The 16,662-nt window shown below is 39.0% G+C and overlaps 1 protein-coding gene across 7 annotated transcripts in view; it reads left to right on the forward strand.

Annotated features, from left to right (window-relative positions):
- Window positions 1-5,597: 5,597 nt before the first annotated feature.
- Window positions 5,598-16,662, forward strand: part of LOC138013372 (protein FAM124A-like) — an 18,163-nt gene continuing 7,098 nt past the window's right edge. The window contains exons 1-2 of one of the 7 annotated variants that reach the window (XM_068860427.1): window positions 12,158-12,340; window positions 14,729-14,759. The gene's annotated coding sequence lies outside the window, so the exon portion shown is untranslated. Of the gene's footprint in view, window positions 5,695-11,986; window positions 12,126-12,157; window positions 12,341-13,367; window positions 13,389-13,474; window positions 13,711-14,728; window positions 14,760-16,658 lie in introns of those variants that run through there. The other 6 variants (XM_068860426.1, XM_068860428.1, XM_068860423.1 and 3 more) reach the window with 6 other exon arrangements.

Below are 16,662 nucleotides of genomic sequence, written 5' to 3' on the forward strand. Positions count from 1 at the left end.
TGAATATGGGACCCTTGTCGAGGGAAAGTATACGTGCGGCCCAAAAGCAAGATCCTCTTCTGTCGCAAGTTGTGAAGTGGCTTGAAACTGGTGTCAGACCCGCTAGAGGCGACTTGGAAGGAGGGGGCGTAAACTGCTATCATACTGGTCACAATGGGGAAGACTGTTTCTCATGGACGGTCTGGTGTTTAGACGTTGGGAACACGAAGTGACAGGCCAAGAGATTTATCATCAAATCTGCTTGCCCGAGAACATCGTGTCACAAGTTTTGTGCGCCTTGCACAACGATCCTTCATCTTGCCACCTTGGCGTCTCGAAGACTCTGGAGAAAGTACGGAGGAGATTTTATTGGCATGGCATGCGGCAAGACGTCGAAATGCATGTTACAATGTGTGTTCCATGTGCTGAAGTCAACAACCCTTCTAAGCTCCCAAAAGCACCCCTCATAAACATGAAAGCAGGGCACCCTCTACAAAGGGTCGCAATAGACATTGTAGGTCCCACACCAAGATCTTCTTCTGACCATGAATGGTTGCTGGTGGTCTTCGATCAGTTTTCTCAAGCCATCCCGTCTGGCTACAAGACTTTGTTAGAACAGTGGTTGTTTACCCAACCTGGCCCTTGAACTTTGTAGGAACATTTGCATGCTGTAGTTAGAAATTCTCACTCGCACCTCTAACCTTATGTGGGAGGGGGTATTGTAGCGTGGGGCCTGAGCCCAAATTTTAGGTCGAACTCGTGTTTCTCGTGTGAGTTCTCAAATAGTTAGTTTTGTCATTGCTTATCTCGTTTGTGTTACACCAAATTTGTATTTGCTCTGGTTTACAAAGTGTAAGTGTCATACGAAATGTTCCGCGCAGAGAGCGAATTAAATCAGTCAATCGGCGAGAAATGTATCACTTTTTCAAAATCGTGATTTTATTGTGCTGACTGCAGTATGCTTTTCAGGGCAATTATAGTCCGATGACATTGAACGGTGAGCAACAGATCTTTCCAAAACACTGGTGTCCTTTCCCTGAAGAATCCTCATAACCATTTCCTTCATATGGGCAACATTTTCTTTCAAAAGGAAAAGAGGCAATGTAACAAAAGATAACAAAAGAAATGTTACAGATATGCAATATAAGACAGTGAAAGCAGATCAGGGGTCATAATTGTCTTCAGGGCAAGTTGATTTAGACTGTATAATCTTTATGGAGAGGGAAATAAACTTACTGTAGGTGCATTTGACTAAAACCTTTTTGACCGTGTGTTCTCCTTCCTTGTTCTTTGGAAAGGCAATGTTCACCCGTTCAGAACCATCGTTAACTGTAGCGTTTTCTCGATTGCTGTTCTCGTTAAAACCTTAAAACAATAATTTATCTCATTGCCGGTGTCGTTGTCACCGTCTCTTGTTGAGTTTTTAGTATGAGGAGGATCAATTTTAAAGATTGTTCGAACAGCATTGCCTTTCATTGCATTTTTCATCTTCAAACCTAAAGACTCAGCGATAACAATCTTGGAAATCTTCAGTGAAATGAGCGCTACAAAGTCTACTTGAATTCGTATGACAATGAAAGTCAGACCGTGTGTCTTTGACATTTGTCCACATTCTGGCATAGATCATCAGGCCATCATGAAGACTCTCTCCGTTCTTATGGTTGTTAGAACATCCACCAGCTTTACATCGATGTGGCATGGCATTATGTTTTCACAAAAAAGCGATAAGAAAAATTCGAATCGAGGAATTAGGAAAGCGCAATCACCCTCTATTTATAATGCATTCTAAGAGATGATACCGGAAGAGGTTTGCCAGGTTCTCCTTTCTACGTAATTTCCGCTTTTCGGCCATCGTGATTCGTTTCAAATCTCTGAGGAGATACTTTGTTAATTTTTGGGGAAGAAAGAAAGAATCCAACTCTTTTGATGGTTAATACGTTTCAAGTAGGTATTAAGCAACAGATATGTGAATTTTTGTACTGGGGAATAGAGTATCCCTTAAGTCATAAATTAAAACCCGTCCACATGTATCCGGATATAAGTTTGAATCCTATCATGGCATCTTTTTCTTTGCAGATTCGCTTCCGTCCACACGTATCAGGCGAATCCTGCATCGAAAACCAGTTGGGCAAAAGGATTAAAAGCACTTGTTTGCTCGCATTTTGGGGCAAAACAAATAAACAAATCAACTTTTACTTTATGTCCAAAAGAGAACAGATATTGTTATTTAGTCTGTGAATAAGGGACCCTTGTCGAGGGAAAGTATACGTGCGGCCCAAAACCAAGATCCTCTTCTGTCGCAAGTTGTGAAGTGGCTTGAAACTGGTGTCAGACCCGCTCGAGGCGACGTGGAAGGAGGGGGCGTAAACTGCTATCATACTGGTCACAATGGGGAAGACTGTTTCTCATGGACGGTCTGGTGTTTAGACGTTGGGAACACGAAGTGACAGGCCAAGAGATTTATCATCAAATCTGCTTGCCCGAGAACATCGTGTCACAAGTTTTGTGCGCCTTGCACAACGATCCTTCATCTTCATCATAGAGTATCCCTTAAGTCATAAATTAAAACCCGTCCACATGTATCCGGATATCAGTTTAAATCCTATCATGGCATCTTTTTCTTTGCAGATTCGCTTCCGTCCACACGTATCAGGCGAATCCTGCATCGAAAACCAGTTGGGCAAAAGGATTAAAAGCACTTGTTTGCTCGCATTTTAGGGCAAAACAAATAAACAAATCAACTTTTACTTTATGTCCAAAAGAGAACAGATATTGTTATTTAATTTCAGTTGACAATAAAAATTCGATTTTCATTCCTGAACAAAGGAAAAACCAATTAAACCACTTCAACACCCCCCCCGGGACTTTGAAATCGGAAGGTCGTACGTTCGACGCCCGCACCTGGCACAAATTGTCGTTGATAAAGCACATCTCCCCATCATTTTCCGGGATTTATCTACATTTACCAGCACCTTTAGAACAATGGAATCAGAATTTTACAAATGGCTCTTTTGGGTCGGGAATTGTGAGAAAGGAACCCCCGGACCAATATTAAAAAAAAAAGCAGGTAAAAACGAGGGGCCATCCATTCACTGACTGACACGAGCCACAGAAAGATGCTTCCCAATGTCCGGTTTGCTAAGTATGACGTCTGACTGTACGCGAAAGACTATTTTCCCAATCCTATAATGCAATACGTTTTGGAGGGTTGTTTACAAAAAAACAATAAAAGTTAATTACTCTTGGTACAGTATCATGCTTCAGTGAACTGGATATCCATTGTTAACGGAAATAATCCCCCAAAATGAGACCTATTTGCGAAAGTAGCGAATGAGGTGTAGCCTGCGAACGCAGACATATTTCCGGCTGTCGTTTCTCTTTCCCGAACACGAAAATTTTGGCAGTCGTTTCTCTCCCCGTTATTTTTCGAGGAAGAGAAACGACCGCCGGAAATACGTCTGCGTTCGCAGGCCAATGAGGTGATGAGAAGGTACATCCCGTGTGTTTTTTAACACACAATAATCAGTAAAGACAACAAGCATCCTATCCGAGTTCGAGGTCCGTACTGTAAGTTACGGACCGAGTTTTTTCCCGTTGATTTAAAATAAAATCAACGGGAAAAAAACGAGGATCCGTAACTTACAGTACGGACCGAGAAAACGAGGTTAGTAAGATATTTATTATATCTCTGAGGTTAACCGGTGCGCAGGCAAGGAAACTAATCAAAGTGAAGCGGAAGGTTCAACTGCCACAAAGAATGCCGTGCCAAAATCCCAAAAACTTAATCTTCTTGGCTGTTAAGTTTGAAATAGTGGCTTGCAAGATTCAAACAGTTTTCAGTACAAGTTTATGCAACAGAAATGACATGAAAAACTCGCCAGATGATGTTTTGTCGAAATTTTGAATTTAGCGGGCTGTACAGCGGGCCGTACTGTAGAATACGGCTCGCTAATTTAGCCAATTACAGCGCGCGTACCTTCTGAGAGATATAATAAAGAAAGAGAAGAAACAGCTGCACATGTTGCATTTACAAACATACTTCAAAATGGAAAAGAGAAGTGATCGTCGCACTTATCTGACAATTTAAGCAGTTGTCTCTTTAAGACACCTGAAAAATTCAGGTTGCCTTAACAGGATACGAACCCATGACCTCTGTGATGCCGATGCAATGCTCTACCAAATGAGCTATGAAGCCCACTCAGTTGGGAGCCGGTCAACTTGTTGGGCTGACGTGTTCAATTCCCGTGAAGGACTCGATCAACGAAATAAATATGCATATAAATATACATTCAAATATACATTTACTTTATTCATACTCCAAAATGGCGGACAACACGAACCTTCTATGTTTTTTAATTTTTTTCCCAAGATTCTTAGTCATACAATTTTGTTCCTGAGGGAACAATGAACAACCGTTGCATTAGCTTCAGCGCCTTCTTCTTGGGTTCATATAGACAATTAAGCTTTTGTTGACTCGTTACCAATCTCGTCCTCAGAGTCCGCTTTTCCTTTGCTCAGCACCAAGAACACGGACTCTGGCCACCTCCAATTAAGGTAGGAAGTCCGCAAATCTAAATTTAAAAGTCAACAGTGGTCGTCAACGGTAACAAAAATGGACCTTCACTACGACTGCAAATCAATTGGAAGGAGTGGCCAGAGTCAGTGTTCTTCGTGCTAACCAAAAGAAAAGCGGACTCTGGGGACGAGATTGACTCGTTACTTGTGTTTTGTATCATGCTTTCAATATCCCTTTTACGATAAAGACAGTACAATGAAAAAATCGAGTTGACATTCCAAGGTCTGTGATCCGAACCATGTCAAAGCGGTCCAAAAACGGAATACTGATACCGGTATTACGGCACGTTTTGCAAGAAGTGTTTCAACAAAATTCACACTTGGGGGTAGTTACAAGATTATCTTGTCATAGAAAGTGTGTAAATATTGGACTCTGCCGGGAGTTGCAAGTATTGTTTTTTCTCTGCTTGAGGTTACTGAATCCGCAGAAACCAAAGATTCTTTATTAAGAGCAATCTCTGTGGGATCCCTATGGGACCCTCTCGTTCGATAAATTGACCAAAAAAGACTCCTTCCTTTCTGAAATCCACGATTCAGCGTGAAAGAATACTGCTTAAATTAAGAACAACAACAAAATAAACCGAAGCAGTCTAAAAAACAAACTCTCCGAACCTCATTAGTTAGATTAATAGCGTGCGTAGTGTAAAGTCGTTTTTTTGTTCTCAATCTGAACAGAAATTAAATAAGTGAAAAAGCAACCCAAGCATTACGATTTGCAAAGAAAGTGTCAACTTTGCTATTTTTTTATTCTTACCAAAGACCCCAATTCGCGTTTCAATTAAGAATTTTTGACCTTGTATTACCTATATGGTAAGTAAGCGTGATATTTTATGTACAACTAAAAGAAAGGAAAATTCAAATGAGGACATGACTATCTTTTGTTTACTCAAGAGTCAATTAAATAGGCGCGGATTTCATTACTAGCGATTAGTGGTGATTTAAATAAAATACTTACAATATTAATATCTTTTTGACGATGGCATGTGTCAGTAGAAGAGGCTTTTCTTATCAATCACGACTCCCTTAATAATAAAAACAATTAATTTGCTATGACCCTTACACTTAGCGTGGACTTCGAGCTGTGCGCATTCCTTCTTGGTTTCCAGAAGGAAACATCGGTAATCTACCAGACTGATCAAGGTTAGTGAATACGACAAATAGGGTTTTCCCTAACAGATAAATTGTAACTACTATACTATAACTTCCACTTAACCAACTTAAGTAATCGATTACCTCACTATTCAAGAAGTGTATTTCTTCTGACTGACATATAGGTTGCAAAATAAGTTGTTACTGAGCAATTGAAAGTGCTTCTGTGGTTAATTTTGTCAGATAGCAACAACAAAAACTTTTAAAAGCCAACAATAGCATAAAAGGATGCACGCAACTTTGAACCCGAAGGTTGCTACCGGTGTAATTAACAGAGGCGGGCTTAACTGGGGAGAAAGAAGAGAAGAAAATAAGATGAAAAGAAACTAAAAATATAATTTTCATCCCCACAATCCTCTCTTCCTCAGTCTTTCTTTGTCTGATAAACGAGGGCTTGACATACCTTAAATCTGTCATGCATTTGGTCTTTACCAAAAATCAGTGAAACTTTGAAATAAGCGTAGCTTTTGCACACAGCAACAGCTTTTGACTAAAAACACAACACAGAGAAAAAAGGATAGTCCTTATGACAATCTGCCGTTTACTTACCAGCAAACCGGCGCCAAAATGATCTTTGGCCGGAAACGACAATTGTTATTGCAAAGAAGAATTTGCAAAGCCTCTCTGATTTGAAGTGGTTCTTAGTAAATGTATTCTTATTGGTTTAATTAACTACAATAGTTTCACTTCTAGATAACAAAGCCCTCGTGTTGCTTAATTCCCTAAAGGCGAAGCTCCGGGTTATTTATTTTTACTGGCCTTACTTAAACAACGAATTTACGGGACCAGACAATTTTGATTTTTTTCGTTTAGCCTTCACGAAAAGCAATCAAATAAAGAAAACCAAACAAAACATAACAATTTTTAACGAGTTCTTTCGTTTCTGCTCTTCTGTCATAAGTCGTCCACGCATCATGCAACCTTATCAGATTCAAAATTCACAATCTTCTAAAGATATGCCAATAATTGCAATACAGCGCAAAAAGCTCCTCTAAACAAATTAAAAATAAACACTCAGCTTTAAGTTTATATCCCTCCATGTTTGACTTGAATAACTGCGAAGCTACCAGTGTGGTCCTAAACACAGCTATTTTATGTCAAACCTGGATTGAAACCGGCGAAAAATATGGCGTTATAACGCCATAGAAAAATGCAGGAAGAAAATATTTTCCAAACCGTTTTTTACCTGAACACGAAAAGCGTGGACTGAGGCCCCGTCTACACGCATCCGGATATTGTTGAATCATTGCGCAACTTTTTGTTTCTGGATTTAAAAACATTCGCATCCACAAGTGGCGTATTCAAATCGAATTTGCCCGTCCACGCGTATCCGAAAGTCTATCCGAAACGAGTAACGTATCCGGATTCAGAACAAGGAAAGGTTACGTTTATACAAACGTTGGCCGTGTAGCACTTATTTTAAACAGAGTTAACTGACTAGAGTGTAATGTGAAGTGCTCGATTTCTATCCCATATGAACCATGTGAGCGTTAGCCCTACTGATGGAAATGGGCCCACACAAGGACAGAGAAAATCTCTGACCAGGGTGGGAATTGAACCCACGAACTTCGGGTTAGATCTCCGCCGCTTTACCGACTGAACTACAAGGTCAGACGGGAGCAGGCCGTGGGAACTGAAGATGTTAAAGTCACGGCAATGAACATGTACAAGGACAAGAAAAGGTTACGTTTATACAAACGTTGGCCGTGTAGCACTCATTTTAAACAGAGTTAACTGAATAGAGTGTATGCTGTCGTCATAACCAAAGTTTCTCGCATCAATAGATTTCCCAAAAAATCTTACCAATGGCGCTCCGCTGGCGCTCTTCGCGCGCCTGAGCTTAGCTATAAACACAGGAAGCTTTTTGAAATACAGTCAATTCCAAGACCAGAAGCCGGCAAGCAAATCAAATTCATCCAAAAGGGTAATTAACGGACTTTTTAAGGCAGGTCCGCTTCTGCTTGTGTTCGTCAGAAACAAAGTCAGCTTTGAGGAAGATGGAATCATTGAGATCACCCAGTGTTGCAGCATTTTAGTGGAAAATAAGTAGTGTTCTGTGTTTTGCTCCACACAAAACAAATTCATCAGTTTTAGCCACTTACACCGTTAGCTGGAAGTTAAAATTGATTGACTTAAAAAAGCCCCCCCCCGCCCCCCTCCCAGTTAATTCTTCATCAAACGAGAATTGAAAAGCTGATCAAATAGTGAAGGCATATCTGTTGTATTTACCAATATTTGGAAGGGCACTGCCTTTCTTCATCAGGGTGTTACAAGTACTATCAACTCTTTCCCCGAGTGATGAAGAAAGGCAGTGCCTTTCGAATTATTGGTAAATACAACAGATATTCCTTCACTGTTTAATCAGTCTTTCACTTCTCGTTTGTCAAAATAGTTACGCGCTTATTAGATTCTTCACCAGTGTCCGGTGCTTCTTTTTTCAGGTACGTTGATCCTTGCTGCTACAAATTTAATAATTCACCATTTTCACTGGTAACGGCTCTTAATTTCGAGCTTAACATAAATGACGTAAACCCTAAAGAAAGAGGTAAACAGAGAGACAGGTGTGATTACTCTGAATGAGGTTTGACGTCTTTGGTTCCAGCGATTAAGTCTGATTACATGTGATTAGGTTCATGTCATGGCTGAAAATCTACGAGGAGTACCTTGATCGTACTTACTCACGCTTTAGTGGGGATCTTCATAACAGATGCTTCATTAAAATTGATTATGATTCTTTTATCGGTAAACTGTACCCATTCATTGGTACAGATTTATCGTTCGTGAGAAAAAAAATATATTAGGAGATTCATTAACGTCATATTATAAGCAGGCGGAACGAAAGTCAGGAAATCGCCATTTAATTATCAACCATTGTCCCCTTGATCTTCCTTGACCTTCATACATTTGGCGACAAAAAGAAGATTCCTTGTTAACCTTAACTTAGGTCATTGACCTGGAATTCAAAAAGAATTCAAAATCGATAATTGTATCAGAGTAAACAATCCTAAAAGTGCGTTTGAGAAGTTGAAAACTGTTCGAGATTGGCTTTTAGAAACATTCACCTAGCTAATGAAAATACCGCTGACAAAACGTGATGGAAGCCTAAACAGAACGGACAACGGAGGAACATCTTAACCTTTGGCGTCGCAAAGAGCCGTTTGGAATTTGGAGTTTATGAACTAGTGGAAAAAATCTGAGTAATTTTTAGAAAATTGTTTGATTGTAGAAATAGCTTGCGTTGAAGTATCGTTAATTTCGGCAGCAAACCCCACTATTCTTTTAAACAAAAAGTGCATATGTAACTGTGCAGGTGCGCGTTGTTAGTTCAAAAGAATGACTGCACTTGAACATGTTAGTTTATACGAGTCTTTAATACGAGACAAGAGTGCTTTTGTGAAGTGCTATCATGATAATCTGGAACTGAATGACAGCTGTATACCGAAGGTTTTACACAAATTGAACTTTGGACTCAGAGGGATGAAAGTTCCGATGTAACGTAAAGATATTGCGAAAGATGCAATTGATCTTTTGCTTGTCTATCTTTTATCTCTAAATTTAGCGCGACATAGGCAGGGTTGACAAACAACAAAAGACGTCTTGGAGGGAAGAAAGATTCGACAGATCATCCGTTTCCGAAAAAGAAAAAAAAAGAAAAAAAGCCAGCCTGTTCCACAACTTTTACAGGCACGGCCGCATGATCCCTCAAAATTTATCTATGCTTTTGCTGCCGATTTCACGCTTTTAAGATTTCACATTTTAAGAAATGATTTCTATTAATGAATTCAGCTGTAATTACCGTCGCCTTAGTCAATGACAAGACAATGTGGAGGGGGAAGAAAACTGATATACCCGCTTTAACACAGTATCTACTGACTGTAATTGGACCAAAGCTGTATAGCATTTCCTACAGTTAAGAAATATACCGACTTCTAGGCTTCAAAACTCTCGAAGTGGACGGTTATTTGGAAGGTATCTTTTACGATACATATTTCAAGTTATTGTTATATGTCACAGTAATCTTCCTAGAAAGACATCATGATGCATCACTTACTCTACTTCAAGTTAAAACGACTGGACAATGCAAGAATTGGATTACTTGCGTAGAAGCTTATCTCACATTTCTAATGACCTCCGTGATTTTAAGGTGGTGTGATCTCTAGATTACTTTAAATTAAGAATTCGAGTGCTTATATGCATGGTTCAGCGGTCAAGAGAATCTTGCAAGCGATATGAACATGATATGAAAAGTGGAGCCGGATGGTTCAGATGAGGAGAAAATGAGTAACCCTAAGTTAACACAGCGACCCATTCGTGGATCAATTCAGGCAAATGGTTTTCACTAAAAATAAATAATTTTGAAAGAAATGGTATGGCAAATTATTTCTAGTCTGCCACTGTCGGATTTTCAGTTTTAGTCAAAGGGCGTGTTCTACGTGGGTGAGATTGCCACATAAAAAAGTTACGTCTTCACAAAAAAAGTACTTGGTTACGTCGCGAGTTTGGAAGTAGCAGAGAGATCACAAAGCTTTGTTTTGTCGTTTGGGCAGGGATGGGAGGTTAAATCACATCACTGAGTATGACGCTGCTTCCGTTAGGCCATCAGTAGCTCTCTGTTGGGCGTTACTTTGTGTTCCGTCCCTCCGAATCACTCTACCTAAGGGCTAACTGTCGTTTCTTCGGCCTTTCGAGTGTTGCTATCGACGTGATTTTAAATTGAAGAAGTGTTTGGTCTATCAGATTTATGCCATTATTTAGCAATCAAAGAGGAAATGTGTCAAAAAATACGATCATAGACAGGATGCTCTGCCAATTTGCTGTCTGACGAGGGACGACGGTCTCAAGTAACTGAAATTGAAATGTTTTGATCTACGATTGACTAAGATCACGTTACCCGTTGTAACTCGGACCTGCAACTGATTGCTTGCACTGTAAATTCGCCTTTCGGGGTTAGGTCCATAGCTGCACTGTAAACTGAACAGGCAGACAGTCAGCACGTAAGCAAGTACCAAGTAGGTTAAGTAAGCAACTCTGAAGGCGGGCGGGGGATTGGAAACACATTTTAAGTTCTATTTTTAGTTCCATGCAATATGGAAGGAAAGTAAAGATTCTAAATATAGGACTCAATTAAGGCACTTTTGATTCATGAATGCATTCCGAATGACCATTTGCTATATACAATGTTTAGAAACATGTATAAGACCATAGTTAATCTAGGGACTGGTTATGAAACCCTGGGAATTTCAAAAGCAGGAACAATACAGTCGCAATTAGATGTTGAACCGACCGTGACCCCGACCCTGCACAATCTTTTGTTTTTGGTTCGCAAGTTAATTTCGAATAAATTAGTCGAAGCTTTTGATTGGTTATCCTGCCGAAAAAAGCGTGTTTTTGTCGGGTTTTGTGCAGGGTCAAGGCCAAAAAAGCGAACAAAAACATGAAACAAAGAAACTTGCCGAGTTTCATAACCAGCCTACATCTATTAACTATGATAAGACACATCACAGAAGGATCTAATGAAGCCGGCCAACAGCCAGAATGTTTCTTTCTCTGGCGGCATTTTGTTGTGCTCTTGTCCAATACACTCTTTTTATGTGTGTTATAGTTATCTCAGTGCTTCCTTTCCGATCATAAAATTTGACAATGGATATTAACACGAAATACTCTTCTTAATCACGTTGGTTTTAGATGGTTTTGAGAATTTAAATAAGATGCCATCAAATAACGTTATGTGTCACTTTATAATTATGAAATCACACAGCTTATAAGTTGTTGTCATTATACGCCTGTCTTAATACAGTCGCTGCCCGGTCTATTTTAGAGGTAATTTTGTTGATGAATATAAACACTATTAGAAGTGAACTATATAGTCCTTGATTATTGACTGTTGAATAATATATTGTTATTCTGGAAGTAAAGTATTGTCAGTAAACCTTTCTACTTCACACTTGCGAAACAAAAGCGAAATAAGTAATCACGGGAATTGTTTAATAGAAGCTTCAATGACCGACGTCCCGTATCTTTAAGTGATAAAAAGAAATTTTGTTAACATTATCTGTTCAATAAAGAATGGGAACAGTGATACTGGTAAATCGGATGATTGTTCATTTTTAATCATCTTGTGGTTTCGTGGTTCCGGCCTTGGATCCTAACAGTGTTTTTTTTACGTCAATTGCTGTTTGTGTTGTCTAAGGCAAGGGTCATCGACATTCAATACCCCACCGTTTGTTACTCGTGACTTGAATAAGTAATTGAGTAATATGTTTAGAGCCTTTTGAATTTTGGGTTACAACAATAATTCAGGTATTGTTCAAGTTTACTTTAAATTCAAAGACAATCATTCGACACCCCGAGGTGAAAAACGGTTCAATTTCCGTTTACAAGCTCTTCAGGAAATTAAAGCTCTGACAGGGGATTTGTGAAACGTGAGTATGCTCAATTCAGTAGGCGTATTCCGCGTTTGAAATTTAATGATGCAACACAACTCGCGCTTGACTTTGAGCAAACAAAGCACAGAGAGTCATTTCACGTCTAACTGGCTCTTTACCATCCAGTTGAATAGTAAGACTTGTTGACTAAGAAAAGAAGAAAGGAAACTGCTTTTCATGGTGAATCTCTCATTTCGTGGATACTCTCAGTGGTAAGAATGATGTGTTCCTTTTTTCAGCCAATCTATAAAACAATTTGTTAAAAGGGGCTTCAACATTGTTCAAAACATAACTTCTTACTTTTCTTTGCGCAACTGAAAACGTAATGCCAATTAAGTCAATAGATGGGGAGGGACCGCGGCGAATTTTCTTTTTGCAAGAGCGGCCGTTGATTGTGAATTCCGAGCCTTTTTTTTCTAGACGAAATTGAATACTTGTAAAATTTGACCGAAGCTGTATTCCATTTCAATTTTTTGTCATCTGTAACAACAAACTGAGACAATTTAAATATTCTACATGCAGTAACATTATTTTAACCGCCGGTGATTTTTGAAAACATCCCTTTTGAAAGCGATGAAGTTCACAAGTGGGTGATAAGCTTTTGCTGACCTGTATTCTATAGATCAAAATGGATTAACGAGTTGTAGCATCACACGTAGTTCTCTCTCGTAGTTCAACTTAGTTCAACTTAGCTGCGACCCAGTTATGATAGCCTCGTATTTAAAATTCAATCCATTCTTTCTTGTTTGAATATACCTTTGGATTACAAGTTTCCACATCATTTTAATTTCACTATTTGCCAAAAAGCCTCGCCTCCTAGTTCTCGATCGTCGAGAACATGTTTATCGTTTAAATACAACCATAATTGGCTATTCGAAATTAGATAAATTGAATAACTGTTATTCTGGTTTTGGCAACTTTGTAAAAACTAATTTCTTTTTGTGTAAAAAGATATGATCCTCTTTAAATTAACAATCAAGCGCCCCCTTAGGTCTATATTTTGTAAGTTTATAATTTCTAGGTGTTAATTTATTTCAATTTGGTTTAATTTCGATCATTTACTTCAAACGTTTTTCAATTATATTGTTTCCGGAATTAAGATGAAATTTATTGCCGGAAATCCTGGGGATTCAGAATGAAAAGATTACTTAAACACGCTTGTAGATTACGAAATATCACGCACACTCTTAATACGTATGGAGCAAGTTTGGGTATAAAAATTTCTAAAAAAGAAAAGAAAAGGAAAAGCATTTTGATGTGGTAAGACTGATTGCCTTATTTCTGTCCAGTTAACACAAATCCGAGCAAAGACAGTGTTCTCTTTGTTCCGAATTACACGTCGTCGATTTGGAAATTTTTGTATAATGAGCAGGTTTTGCTTCTTAGCCAAAAAGGCAAATGTATATACCACACACAACTTACAGTTAAAGGACAGAAAAGAAAAGTACTCTAATTATGATAAACTTTAGCAATTTTGCTAATCACTTTGGGACTATACAATCAGGAAGGCAGGAAATCGTTGTGACGTCATTGTTTGCTCACACTTCATCATTCTACGGTATTTCCAAGTCAACTTCAAAAGGTAAAAGAACTTGTTAAAGTTAGTTAAATCTTCAGATTTATGTCTTTTGGCTTTGATAACGAGCCAGTTGTTAGTCATCAAAATCTGATAAATTCTTGAGTGGCAAAGGCGCTGATAATTCCATGCATTTTTTGTAAAATTTCGAATTGCTTAGAGGTTATCTGGACTAATGCATGGCAAATTTTCAGACGTACCTCATTATGCAATGAACTTTCATTATTCAGTACCTCGAGTTATTCTTGGCTGACCGATGAGAAAACTACAACCTTTTTTTTATGAAGCAAAAAATGAAAAGAAAGATTCACCTCCTATATACCAAGAAATTATGAAGTCCACGGATTTGTAGGTGTAGTAAACACTTACAACGCATATATCAACAGAGAAGTTCAGACATCTGCATTTGACTGCATTGGAAATCATAGTCATTGACGCATCAAGAAAACTTGTAATAACTGAGAAGATGGGAAAGTCGGGCATGGTAGGCTTGTGTTGTTTTTCTCTACACAGCAGCCGACTTACAAGCGGCTGGCATGACTTGGTAGCGGGGTAGCTAACCTCAACCGCTAGAGGCACGCAATTCTCACGGCAGCACGTGATAGGTCAGGCGACACATGTCAAACATAAACCGATTCGCCACACAATTGCCACGTCATTTTTTACAATTGTTTGAAAAAGCTAGATATTGAAGACCGTAAACTCTATTTTCTGGCATGCGTTTCTTGAAATAGCAATTCTTCCGGTTTTTTCACGTTATTCTCCGGTCCCAAGCTCTTGGCAAGTTTGTTGTAATCTTAATGGCTTGGCTCTGAAGAGACCGTGAAAGTGTCCTTTAAACAGAACAACATGATTTGTGCCCGGGGGATTTGTGTTATGCACAAAGCACGTGATAGTAACTAGATCGAATAACGAAGGATATGTGAACATTTAAAAATACTTCAAAGTCTTTCATTTGCTTAGAGTTTAAGAGCTGCACTAGCGAAGGTTTTTTTAATTTGAAATACTGTTCCGTTCCTTCCAGCTCCTAAATTTTGAAGAAATGAAAGTACGAGGCAAGTCAAGTAAAATATCATCTCCTACAGGCCAGCTCTACAAACTATCAGGCTTTTAAAGGGATAAAATACTTAGCAAGGAGAGTTCACCTCGAATAAAAAAAACGTAATTCGCATGAAACGCCGAGAGACTCTGTCCTAAGCTACGTAGCCTGCGTAGCAAGCGTTTCCGTCGATTTCCATATTCTTGGCCGCGCGAGAGCGTCGAAAATTTCGCATGTTCCTCCACGGAAACGCCTGTTACGCGGGCTATAATCTATGCGGAAATATTCTGGATTCCACGGATGTGTAAGTTGAATTTAAAATTGAGCGTAATAATAGTCATAGATGAAATGTTGGCTCTCCTGGCCTTAAAGTGATCCGTTTACAACTCATTCTGTCCATACTATTAGTATTAAACGGTGACATAACACAAAAGACCACCTGCACTGGTAGACCACTATTCCTTGAAAAAAAGAGCGGAACGCCCATAAGTATAATCTGAGTTTTGCGTGCCTTTTGCGTTTAACATATAATTCATAGACGATTGTACCGAGGATGACAAAATCTCTGAATACGATTTATACGCTTAAGTTGTTTAAACATTTGCATAGTTTCAGAGGATTTAGCTGCAATGCAGATTAGAGGGTCATCTACCTGACTTATGTCGTGCTTGCATCCTTCTTATAGTTAACTGACCACGTGGCTATTCGCGTTTAAATTTTTTCTATCTCGTGAAAGCTGCTGAAAGAAGTTAACCCGGCATCATATGATTATTATTGTCAAAAATATCTTTGACAATTGGCCTAACTGAAGTTGCATTCCATCCATCTTGATTAAAAAATTATATTTAAAAAAAAGATGGCGCCCGTGATAAAATTAGTATCTGGGAAGCATGTCTCTAACAGTCAGGTAACACTGAATGTAAAACATAACAGTTTCCAAAGTCATGGCTAAATGGGATGACCGATTCTTATGTCCATGCCGCTGGTATACCCCGAGCCAAATTTCAGAAAAGACAATTGAGTGTATGAATTTCGGATTATCAACTGCGGAGAGACTGGTGGGAATTAAGCCGATAAAAAATGCTTGGAGTTTAAGTTACTTCCGTATATCACGGAATGATCTGGTAAACGTAGACGAGTCAGTCTGATAGATATATTCACCGATTATATTCTCATGACCACATTTATTATTATTGCCAATGGACGCGAACATTATGTTTTCGTTGCTGTCAGTGCAGACCTTCAAAATAACTTCAATAGCTTTTCAATTATTACGACAAAGTAACTGAGTGACTGTTTATTGAAAGCAAACTCTACCCTCTGGAATAGTTTATTTCCTTTGCTCAAAGAAGCCAGAGAAGCCCGATCTCTAGGTCTGTTTTTCTTTAAGATTTGGACTTCGTACTTTGTGGAAAGAACCCAAAGCAAACACACCCCAACCTGAATGTTGGGAAGTGCGCTTACGCTCGCGTAAGATCGGAAACATCTGGGAGAATATAATAATATTAACGGGAAACCTAAAAATCAAGTTATGCTCACTTCTAGTTATTACTGGAAGAGGATTTCCACAATTAAGCGGCCACTGAAATAGAAATACTGCTTTTAACGTTTTCTACTGGCAAATGATCTTTCGAAGAGTGACATCTCGGCGTTCCGTGTTTGTAAATCTCCGTCCTACCTAACGAGCGCGCCTTGTCGGTTTCGGTATGGCTCAGTTTGCCGTTAGGGACAAAACTGAAAAAAGTTTTCATCATGACGCACAGTGTGTGTAGGAAGCAGAATCCAACGCCAGATATGTAAACCTCGGAAATACTTTCCCATGACCTATGGCTACTGTTTGTTTGTGTTGGGTGTGAACGTAAGTACAAATCTAAAAATAAGGAAACGTGGGATTTCTACTGTTAACGTGATTTTATATT

The sequence above is a fragment of the Montipora foliosa genome, chromosome 8 (assembly GCF_036669935.1).
Source record: "Montipora foliosa isolate CH-2021 chromosome 8, ASM3666993v2, whole genome shotgun sequence".
Lineage (NCBI taxonomy): Eukaryota > Metazoa > Cnidaria > Anthozoa > Scleractinia > Acroporidae > Montipora > Montipora foliosa.